The sequence below is a fragment of the Carassius gibelio genome, chromosome B4 (genome assembly GCF_023724105.1).
Source record: "Carassius gibelio isolate Cgi1373 ecotype wild population from Czech Republic chromosome B4, carGib1.2-hapl.c, whole genome shotgun sequence".
In the NCBI taxonomy this organism is placed as follows: domain Eukaryota; kingdom Metazoa; phylum Chordata; class Actinopteri; order Cypriniformes; family Cyprinidae; genus Carassius; species Carassius gibelio.
The window spans coordinates 1,991,901-2,001,130 of NC_068399.1; the positions used below are offsets into that span (position 1 = coordinate 1,991,901).

A 9,230-nucleotide genomic window follows, 5' to 3' on the forward strand; every position below is an offset into this window, starting at 1 on the left:
TTTTTTTTGTTTTTTTTTTTTTACATATATTTCTCTTTGTATTATCAATAAATAAAGATCTCAACCAATAATAACCAATCTCAGTCGGGATGGTGGGTGTCGTTTGAGCGTTTACACATGTAAATCGAAACTAAACTGAGTTCGTCCTCTGATAAAATCATGTCGTAAACATGTCCCACTCCTCAGCACACGAGCGCTTTACACAAAAGACTGTTTGGAAACACGAAGGTTTATGGCTTATCGATGTATTAATTCACTGGCATTAATAATTTTTCACCCAATAATACATATTATTGAAGTACGCACACACACACACACACATGCACACACACACGTCTTTCATGTCCCACCCACTTCTTAAAAGTTAACTACGCCACTGAGAAAGACCCATTTCTGAACACTGTGAATCAAAGTTGACTTCTGTCTAATTTATCGGTGAGTCCAGAATGTTCTTCTCATGATATGATGCTGTCATATTAACTACGTGTTTGTTCTGTGTTTGCTATTTAAGTCCAGTTGATTGTGAGGTTTTACTAATTAATGGCTTACGTTTATCATAAAATGTATTTATGAATCCATGATTAACATCGAAGTCAATATAGTAGACAGTAAATTAAGGTATGGAGAGAGATTTCGCTCTTCACCTTCTTTTACCCGTTATTGTGTGGGTCGTTTGAAAATCTAATGTTTTTCTGCTATTTTTAACTGTACAGAAACAGCTCGTTTTGCTCCTTAATATTGCAAACTGCTGTTTCTTATCATATTAATAACACGTATTGTTTTAAGAGAACACTTGTTAGCAGCACAAACAGTTGGATTCAGCGGACAGAAGTCTTGCTCAATCTCGGGTTTTCCTCTGAACAATGTTTCTCACAGGAAAGTTGTGCCATGACACAAAAATGAGTTGGCAAAGCCATTTGATGGAGAAATAACGAAATGCTCGGGAGTTGGTGTCGATATAGAGTTAGAGACGGTGAATGTGGTTAACAGTTGAGTCGCATATGACACGTGAAATAAATCACCATCGTGTTTTAAATCAGAGAGGCTTGATTAAGTGCTGGAAATAACGGATGATGTTACGAAACAATCACAGTTATAGACAGATGTAGTGGAGTGAAAACTATTTAAATATTCAGCTGCAGATCTCAGTTTAAAAGATTCAGTTTGTTTTCCATTTTATTCAATTCCATTCTATTCTCTCTGTTTAAATGCTTATGATTTTATATAATAATATTATAAACTTAGTAAATATTCAGCCTCAAAAAGAGAATTCAAGGGCAATATAATCATTTTTTATATAATTAAACTTTTTTCTATTATATTATTATAAGCTCTTTCTGAGTCTGATAAAGAATTGAACTCTTCAGTGTGATTGAGATTTAAAAAAAATAATCAGTTACATCAAGGATCAAATCAAATGTAAATAAGATATTAATTTAAGAGTTAAAAGTAGTGTTGTCCCTATACCACTTTTTCACTTCCGATACCGATACTTTTATTTTATTCTTGAACTAATACTACTACTTATAATAATAAAATAAATAGAAGCACTTTGCTCAATTAGTCACCCATAAATATATAAAATATTTGTAATTATTTTATCTTCGTTATTAAAAAAATATATACAAAAAAAGATACAAATTCCAAATACACATAATACACTAATAAAAATAAACAGTGTTTTGCAGGTACAATAGTATTTAGCAGCATTCAAAAAAATTTATGAACAAGTAAAAATAAAACAATTATTATTTACAAATTACAGTTATACCTATATAGTTGCCTATGGCTATGATTATAATAATACAGTTGTTTGTTTGATTTTATAGTCTCAAGCATTCAGAAGTAACACACAAAAATTTTACTTCAATAAAAACAAGGATTAGTTTGGCCTCCGCAAAAAAGGTGGCCAAAAATGTAAGATTACGTGGATATTTGAATTAAACAGTTTAACAGGATTATAAAAGTACCTAAAAAAGTAAAAGTAAAGTGATGCATGGGCCTTAACTTGGGCTTTTTTCTTTTCCTTATCTCGGCGCCGGACTACTGTTGTCTTTCCCTGGGCTAAGTTGTCCATCAGTTATTATTATTTGCAGTCAGGAGACAGCCGCAAACACAAGGTGAGAGCAAGCGAGTGTGCGGATGTGGGAATGGCGGATCGATCGATAGAGCGTGCGCTGCAGCATAATACAAAGTTATTTCTTCAAAAGCATACCCTGGAGACATTTCTATCGTCCTCGATCAAAAATATTCATATTGCACACCCCTTCCCTCATGCGATTATAACTGGCTACTACTGTTATCACGTGACAGGCAGCGCGCTTAAATGGATGTAGCAGCAAGGGGAATGCTCATATTCAAGCATTTAGGCAATGATTTAAGCTAGATCTTCCCATGGTTTGTGTTGATTGGTATCGGACATTGGTATCGTATAATATGTTTTTCTCCCCTCCGATCTCCGATCTAGCGTTCTGGGCCAGTATCTGAACGGTACCAATGTCGTGGATTGGATCGGGACATCCCTAGTTAAAAGACCTATTATACATATACTTACACTACAGCTAACCATACACCCACATCCATTAAATGTGTGTATATATATATATATTAGGGGTGTAACGGTTCACAAAATTCACGGTTCGATACACTGATGTCACGGTTCGGTTCGGTACATTTTAGATACAGCAAAATGTAAAAACATCTCAACTTTTCAGAATGCCGCAGGCGTGCCGCGGGTCATGTGACAAGAACTAACCAATCAGCTTAATCCTTTCCCGTAACAACGTTGAAAGCTCAGCCAAGATGAAGGAACAGCTGATCATAGTTGTATATGGATTGCAATTTTGAAATAAATTTAGTAGCAGAGCGACTGCACTGCGAGCTGCAAATCCATTTATCCTTTGCTGAAATTTCTGCGTGTCATGGAGAGAGCACGTCATTGTTGCTTAGCAAAGACAGATGCCTCATGCCACTTCTGCCCAAGCGCTTTGGAAAGGAGGAGAAAGCGGCACGACTAGCGTTTTCCCCTAAGGCGCTCGCTCACTCAGTATGAAAGTGAAAGTGACATTCAGCCAAGTATGGTGACCTATACTCAGAATTTGTGCTCTGCATTTAACCCATCCGAAAGTGCACACAAACAGAGCAGTGAACACACACACACACACACACACACACACACACACACACACTGTGAACACACACCCGGAGCAGTGGGCAGCCATTTATGCTGTGGCGCCCGGGGAGCAGTTGGGGGTTCGATGCCTTGCTCAAGGGCACCTAAGTCGTGGTATTGAAGGTGGAGAGAGCGCTGTACATGTACTCCCCCCACCTACAATTCCTGCCAGCCCGGGACTCGAACTCACAACATTTCGATTGGGAGTCTGACTCTCTAACCATTAGGCCACGACTTCCCCTTAAATATGTATGCGATGAAGGCTCGTTGCAAAATGTCTAATGCATTTAACAGACCAGAAATAGAAGATCCTCCAATAACCAACAGGTCTGGTGTTTGGGTGCCCTTTGGATTCCCTGTAAGCTATAATGGTGATGACAGAATGAATGGTAAATAGTAAGGTCTCATATCCGCAGCTATAACGTAAATGAAGCCTACCGATCGCCACGGTGATGTCTTTTGCCCTGTTTGAATCAGTTGGAAATGTCGGTCTAAATGCTGCGGGGATAGTTTGCTGCGTGTATGTTTCTCCTTTTTTTCATCTTTTCCAGATACTGACACAATAAGGTGATGTCGGCGTAAATGAGTTGACATGTTTCAAATATTAACGCTGTTTTTTTTTTTGTGGTTTTTTTTTTTATTCCCGCTGGTGTACCTTTTGTCATGTAGCAGATGCAACATACCGTTGTTTTTTATCCACCACTCTCTTGCCATCACCATTATAGCTTAAAGGGAATCCAAAGTGCACCCAAACACCAGATTTGTTGGTTATTGGAGGATCTTCTATTTCTGGTCTGTAAAACGCATTGGCCACCGCGTACCATGCATGAACTGCTCGCTCACTCAGCGCGTACTGAATGAGAGAGCGCCTGACTGAGTAGCCTAACATAAACATATAAGTTGGTGGGGTTTTTTTTCTTCGGGAGTGTCAGGGGCGTTGCCTGTTACATCGTTTGGGTTATTGGGCTACCTTGTTGAACGCATATCATTATATTTCTCTTTTTTTTTTCAAATATAATTAATTAGTCCAACTAACCATTCGTTATACATAATGCGTACCGCGTACTGAACCGAAAGCCTCGTACCGAACAGTTCAATATGAATACGCGTATCGTTACACCCCTAATATATATATATATATATATATGTATTGGTTATGAACTACCAGGCTCAAGACAGCGTAACATGAAATGGGGAGGCCACGCACAGATAACTCAAAATAAACATTAATAATATTTAAACAACAGTTAAACCCAAAAGGGAAGAGAAAGGAAAACAACAAAAGATCGAATATCAAAGAAAGCTCAAAGTCTGGTGCTTCAGGTGCAGACTTCACTTTATGCTCTATTATGTAAGTAGCTACACAATCAGAAACTATGTTGTTAAATTGTTCTAATACCATTAGACCACACAACCTCTCAAAAGTATCTGCTCCTGCAGAAACACACCAGCGATTGACATGTTAAATCCCTTGCGACTTCTACATGGATTTGTTTTTTTCAAACCTCTAAAACGCTGTCTATATGTTTCTGGAACAAGTTCGTATGCCTTGAGCACCACTTCTTTTACAACATGGTATATGTTTTGTTGAGATTTTATTAGGGCAATGTTGTGCCTCTTGTGCCTTGTCCACCAAAACACTCTGCAACAGGAAGGTGCGCTCCGCATCATCCCACACTCTAACTATCCTCAGCAATGTTTTTTAAAAAAACACGCCTGGGTCTTTCTCGTTAAATTTCGGTACACCTGTTACCATATTTACAATATTGAAATCTGACTATTTAACCCTGGCTGATCATTTGGTAAATTTTCAGAACCTGCACCTGGCATTTTCCTCTCAGCTATCAATCCGACACGTTCCATTTCCTGCGACATTTTCAACTCTTCTAATTTATATTGCATTCTAAACTTTTCAAAGTCTCGCTCACATCCTCGCTCTTTACTTTTCACCTTTTCCCATTCCAATTGTCTATCAAATGTGCATTCCTTTCTTCTGATTTTTAACAATAATTTTTGCTTTTCAAATGTTGTTAGAATTTCCCAAATCACTTCTTATCTCTGTCATAAGCGGAGGTAAAGATCCTCCACATCAGATTGTGTATCCAAAGTCAAAACCATCCTTTCCACAATTTTTTCTTTAACAGGATTACGAAGTTTCCTAACTTAGCTGATTTAGGTAAAGCCAATTCAATACCAAAATGCTCACTCGCATTGCCCAACTGTTTTCTTATCATTTTAATAACATGTATTGTGTCAATGACAATTGTTGGCAGCACAAACAGTTTCCAGTTCTCTCTTTACAGCCGACAGAAGTCTTGCTCAAACTCGGGTTTTCCTCTGAACAATGTTCCTCACAAGAAAGTTGTGTCATGATAAAAAAATGAGTTGGCAAAGCCATTTGATGGAGAAATAACGGCAATAACGAAATGCTCAGGAGTTGGTGTCGATATAGAGTTAGAGACGGTGAATGTGGTTAAAAGTTGAGTCGCATATGACACGTGAAATAAATCACCATCGTGTTTTAAATCAGAGAGGCTTGATTAAGTGTTGGAAATAACGGATGATGTTACGAAACAATCACAGTTATAGACAGATGTAGTGGAGTGAAAACTACTGCATCCAGATGTTTTAGATAACTGTAAAAGTATTCACATTTTCACGTTTTTCTTTATTTAAATATTCAGCTGCAGATCTCAGTTTAAAAGATTCAGTTTGTTTTCCATTTTATTTAATTACATTCTATTCTCTCTGTTTAAATGCTTATGATTTCATATAATAATATTATATCATAAACTCAATGAAAAAAATCAATCTCAAAAAGGGAATTCAAGAGCAATATCATTATTATATCATTATTAACACTACACTACAGCTAACCATACACACAAATCCATCATATATATATATATATATATATATATATATATATATATATATATATATATATATATATACATATTGTCACGGTTCGTGAATGCACCGTCTCCAGCTGTAGTCATGTTACGTCATGTTGATTGTTTCACGTGGGTGTGGCCGCTGATCGTCTGATCAGCGGCAGGTGCGGCTCGTTCCCACAGACTATATAACGTCCTGTCTTTCGTTTCCTGTTTGTCTGATCGTTGTTTGTAGATCCTGGTGTTTGATGTCGTGTTCGTGTTGTTCCTGCCTTGCCTTGTCGCCGTTCTGTCGGATCCTGTCTTCACGCTTGGAATACACTCACCACCATTGGATTATCACCACTGTCATCGTCGTTCAGTGCACCCCACGTTCCTGCGTCATTCTCCGGCCTTCCACCATCATCATACTACCAATAAACTTACTTGTACTCGCATCTGTCTCCTGTCCTCCATTAACACCGTCACAGAACAATCAGACCATCATGGAGGCAGCGAGTACTCAAGCTTCATCTCTGGAGGAATTTCTCAGCGCCAGTGTTCGGAGGATGGACTCCCAGGAGAGGACTCTTAACGACACTGGTCGCGCGGTCCAAACTTTGGTGACGCATGTGTCCGAGCTCACCCAGCAGTTCCATCTTCTTCGAGCACCCACTGCGCCTCCCACCTACGATCACGAGCCCATGCAGGTAGGGCGTGCTCGGCTTTCCCGGGAGGACAAGGAGAGGCGGAGATCCCTGGGTCTCTGCATGTACTGTGGGGGAGCCGGACATCAAGCCCATATCTGTCCGGTAAAAGGCCAAGCCCGGTAGTACGCATGAGGCTACTATCGGGTGGGATCTCTGCCGAGAAGACCTCATCACCACCATCATCTACGCTCCTTCCGGTTAGACTGCGGTGGTCAGCACAGACACACCACTGTCAGGCACTACTGGACTCTGGGGCAGAAGGTAACTTCATGGACCGTCATCTTGCACACAAGCTCCACATTCCCCTCAAACCCCTTCCGCACCACATCACGGTCCATGCCCTCACTGGACAGCAACTTCCCACTATTTCTCACAGTACTGAGGACATCACACTCATCACCTCTGGCAACCACTCCGAGACTATCTCTTTTCACATCCTTGACTCTCCCCTGGCACCCATTGTCCTCGGGCACCCTTGGCTCCTTCTCCATAACCCCAAAATAGACTGGTCCTCTAATTCCATCTTTTCTTGGTCTCGAAAGTGTCATGAGTCTTGTTTAGTGTCTGCTTGTCCGTCTGTGTCTGTGTCTGTGTTACAGGAGGAGGCGGTGGATTTATCTAACGTGCCCGCTGAGTACCTCCACCTGAAGGAAGTGTTCAGTAAGTCTCAAGCTGCTTCTCTTCCTCCGCATCGTCCTTACGACTGTGCCATAGAGTTATTGTCAGGTAAGTCTCCGCCTAAGGGCAATCTTTATTCACTTTCTGTTCCAGAGAGGGAGGCTATGGAGAAATATATTTCTGATTCTCTAGCTTCCAAATTCATCCGCCCTTCCTCTTCTCCTGCGGGGGCGGGGTTCTTTTTTGTGGGAAAGAAGGACGGATCACTGCGACCTTGTATTGATTACCGAGAGCTGAACAACATCACGGTAAAGAATACTTATCCTTTGCCGTTGATGTCTTCAGCCTTCGAGAGGTTGCAGGGAGCGTCCATTTTCACAAAACTGGACTTACGCAATGCGTATCATTTGGTTCGGATCAGGGAGGGGGATGAATGGAAGACCGCGTTTAACACCCCCAGAGGGCACTTTGAATATTTGGTCATGCCCTTCGGGCTCTCCAACTCCCCAGGGGTCTTCCAGGCACTCGTCAACGACGTGCTGCGAGATATGATTGATCAGTTCATTTATGTCTACCTGGACGACATATTGATTTTTTCCTCTTCTCTCCAGGAACATGTGCAGCACGTCCGACGAGTGCTTCAGAGGTCGCTAGAGAATGGGCTTTTTGTCAAGGCGGAGAAATGCGAGTTTCATGCACAGTCTATTCCATTTTTGGGGTTTATCGTGTCGACTGAGGGAATACGCATGGATCCCGAGAAGGTTAGGGCTGTGGTAGAATGGCCAAGCCCAGATTCTCGTAAGGCCCTACAGAGGTTTCTGGGGTTCGCTAACTTCTACCGGTGTTTCATTCGCAATTTCAGCCAACTAGCCGCGCCTCTGACCGCCTTGACCTCCGCCAGAACTGCGTTCAGGTGGTCAAACACAGCGGAAGCTGCGTTTGCGAAACTGAAGAGCCGTTTCATTTCAGCTCCCATTCTGATTACCCCTGATCCCACACGTCAGTTCGTGGTGGAGGTCGATGCGTCAGAGGTGGGGGTAGGAGCGGTGTTATCCCAACGTTCTCCCTTAGACGACAAGGTCCACCCTTGCGCATATTTTTCTTATCGTTTATCTCCTGCAGAAAGTAATTACGATATTGGTAACAGAGAATTGTTGGCAGTCAAGATGGCATTGGAGGAATGGCGACACTGGTTAGAAGGATCGGGGGTTCCTTTTATAGTATGGACCGACCACAAGAATTTAGAGTACATTAGCACCGCCAAAAGGTTGAACTCCAGGCAGGCTCAATGGGCACTTTTTTTCGGACGTTTTGATTTTACTATTTCGTACCGCCCGGGTTCCAAAAATATCAAACCCGATTCCTTATCTCGTATTTTTGACCATTCCGAACGCCCGTCCACTCCCGAGTGTATTTTTCCTGAGACATTAGTGGTCTCCACTCTCACATGGGAGGTCGAATCGAAGATCAGAACGGCCTTAGAAGGGGTAACGCCTCCGCCCGGGTGCCCACCGAACCGCTTATTTGTGCCGGAGGGATTAAGGTCCAACGTTATCCAGTGGGGACATTGCTCTAATGTGGCTTGCCATCCAGGGGTTAACCGTACTAGATTTTTAGTCAAGCAACGATTCTGGTGGCCACTTATGGCTCGCGACATTCACAATTTTGTTTTGGCTTGCTCGGTATGTGCCACTGGTAAGGCTTCCAATCGGCCCCCGGATGGGTTACTCCAACCGCTGCCGGTACCTTCGAGACCCTGGTCCCATATCACACTAGATTTTATTACCGCCCTCCCGCCCTCCCAGGGCAACACGGTTGTTTTAACCGTGGTGGACCGGTTCTCGAAGGCCGCCCATT

General features: G+C 41.8%; 1 protein-coding gene across 1 annotated transcript in view; it reads left to right on the forward strand.

Annotated features, from left to right (window-relative positions):
- Positions 1-291: 291 nt before the first annotated feature.
- Positions 292-9,230, forward strand: part of LOC127956079 (membrane-spanning 4-domains subfamily A member 4A) — a 26,704-nt gene continuing 17,765 nt past the window's right edge. The window contains exon 1 of the mRNA XM_052553856.1: positions 292-435. The gene's annotated coding sequence lies outside the window, so the exon portion shown is untranslated. The remainder of the gene's footprint in view (positions 436-9,230) is intronic.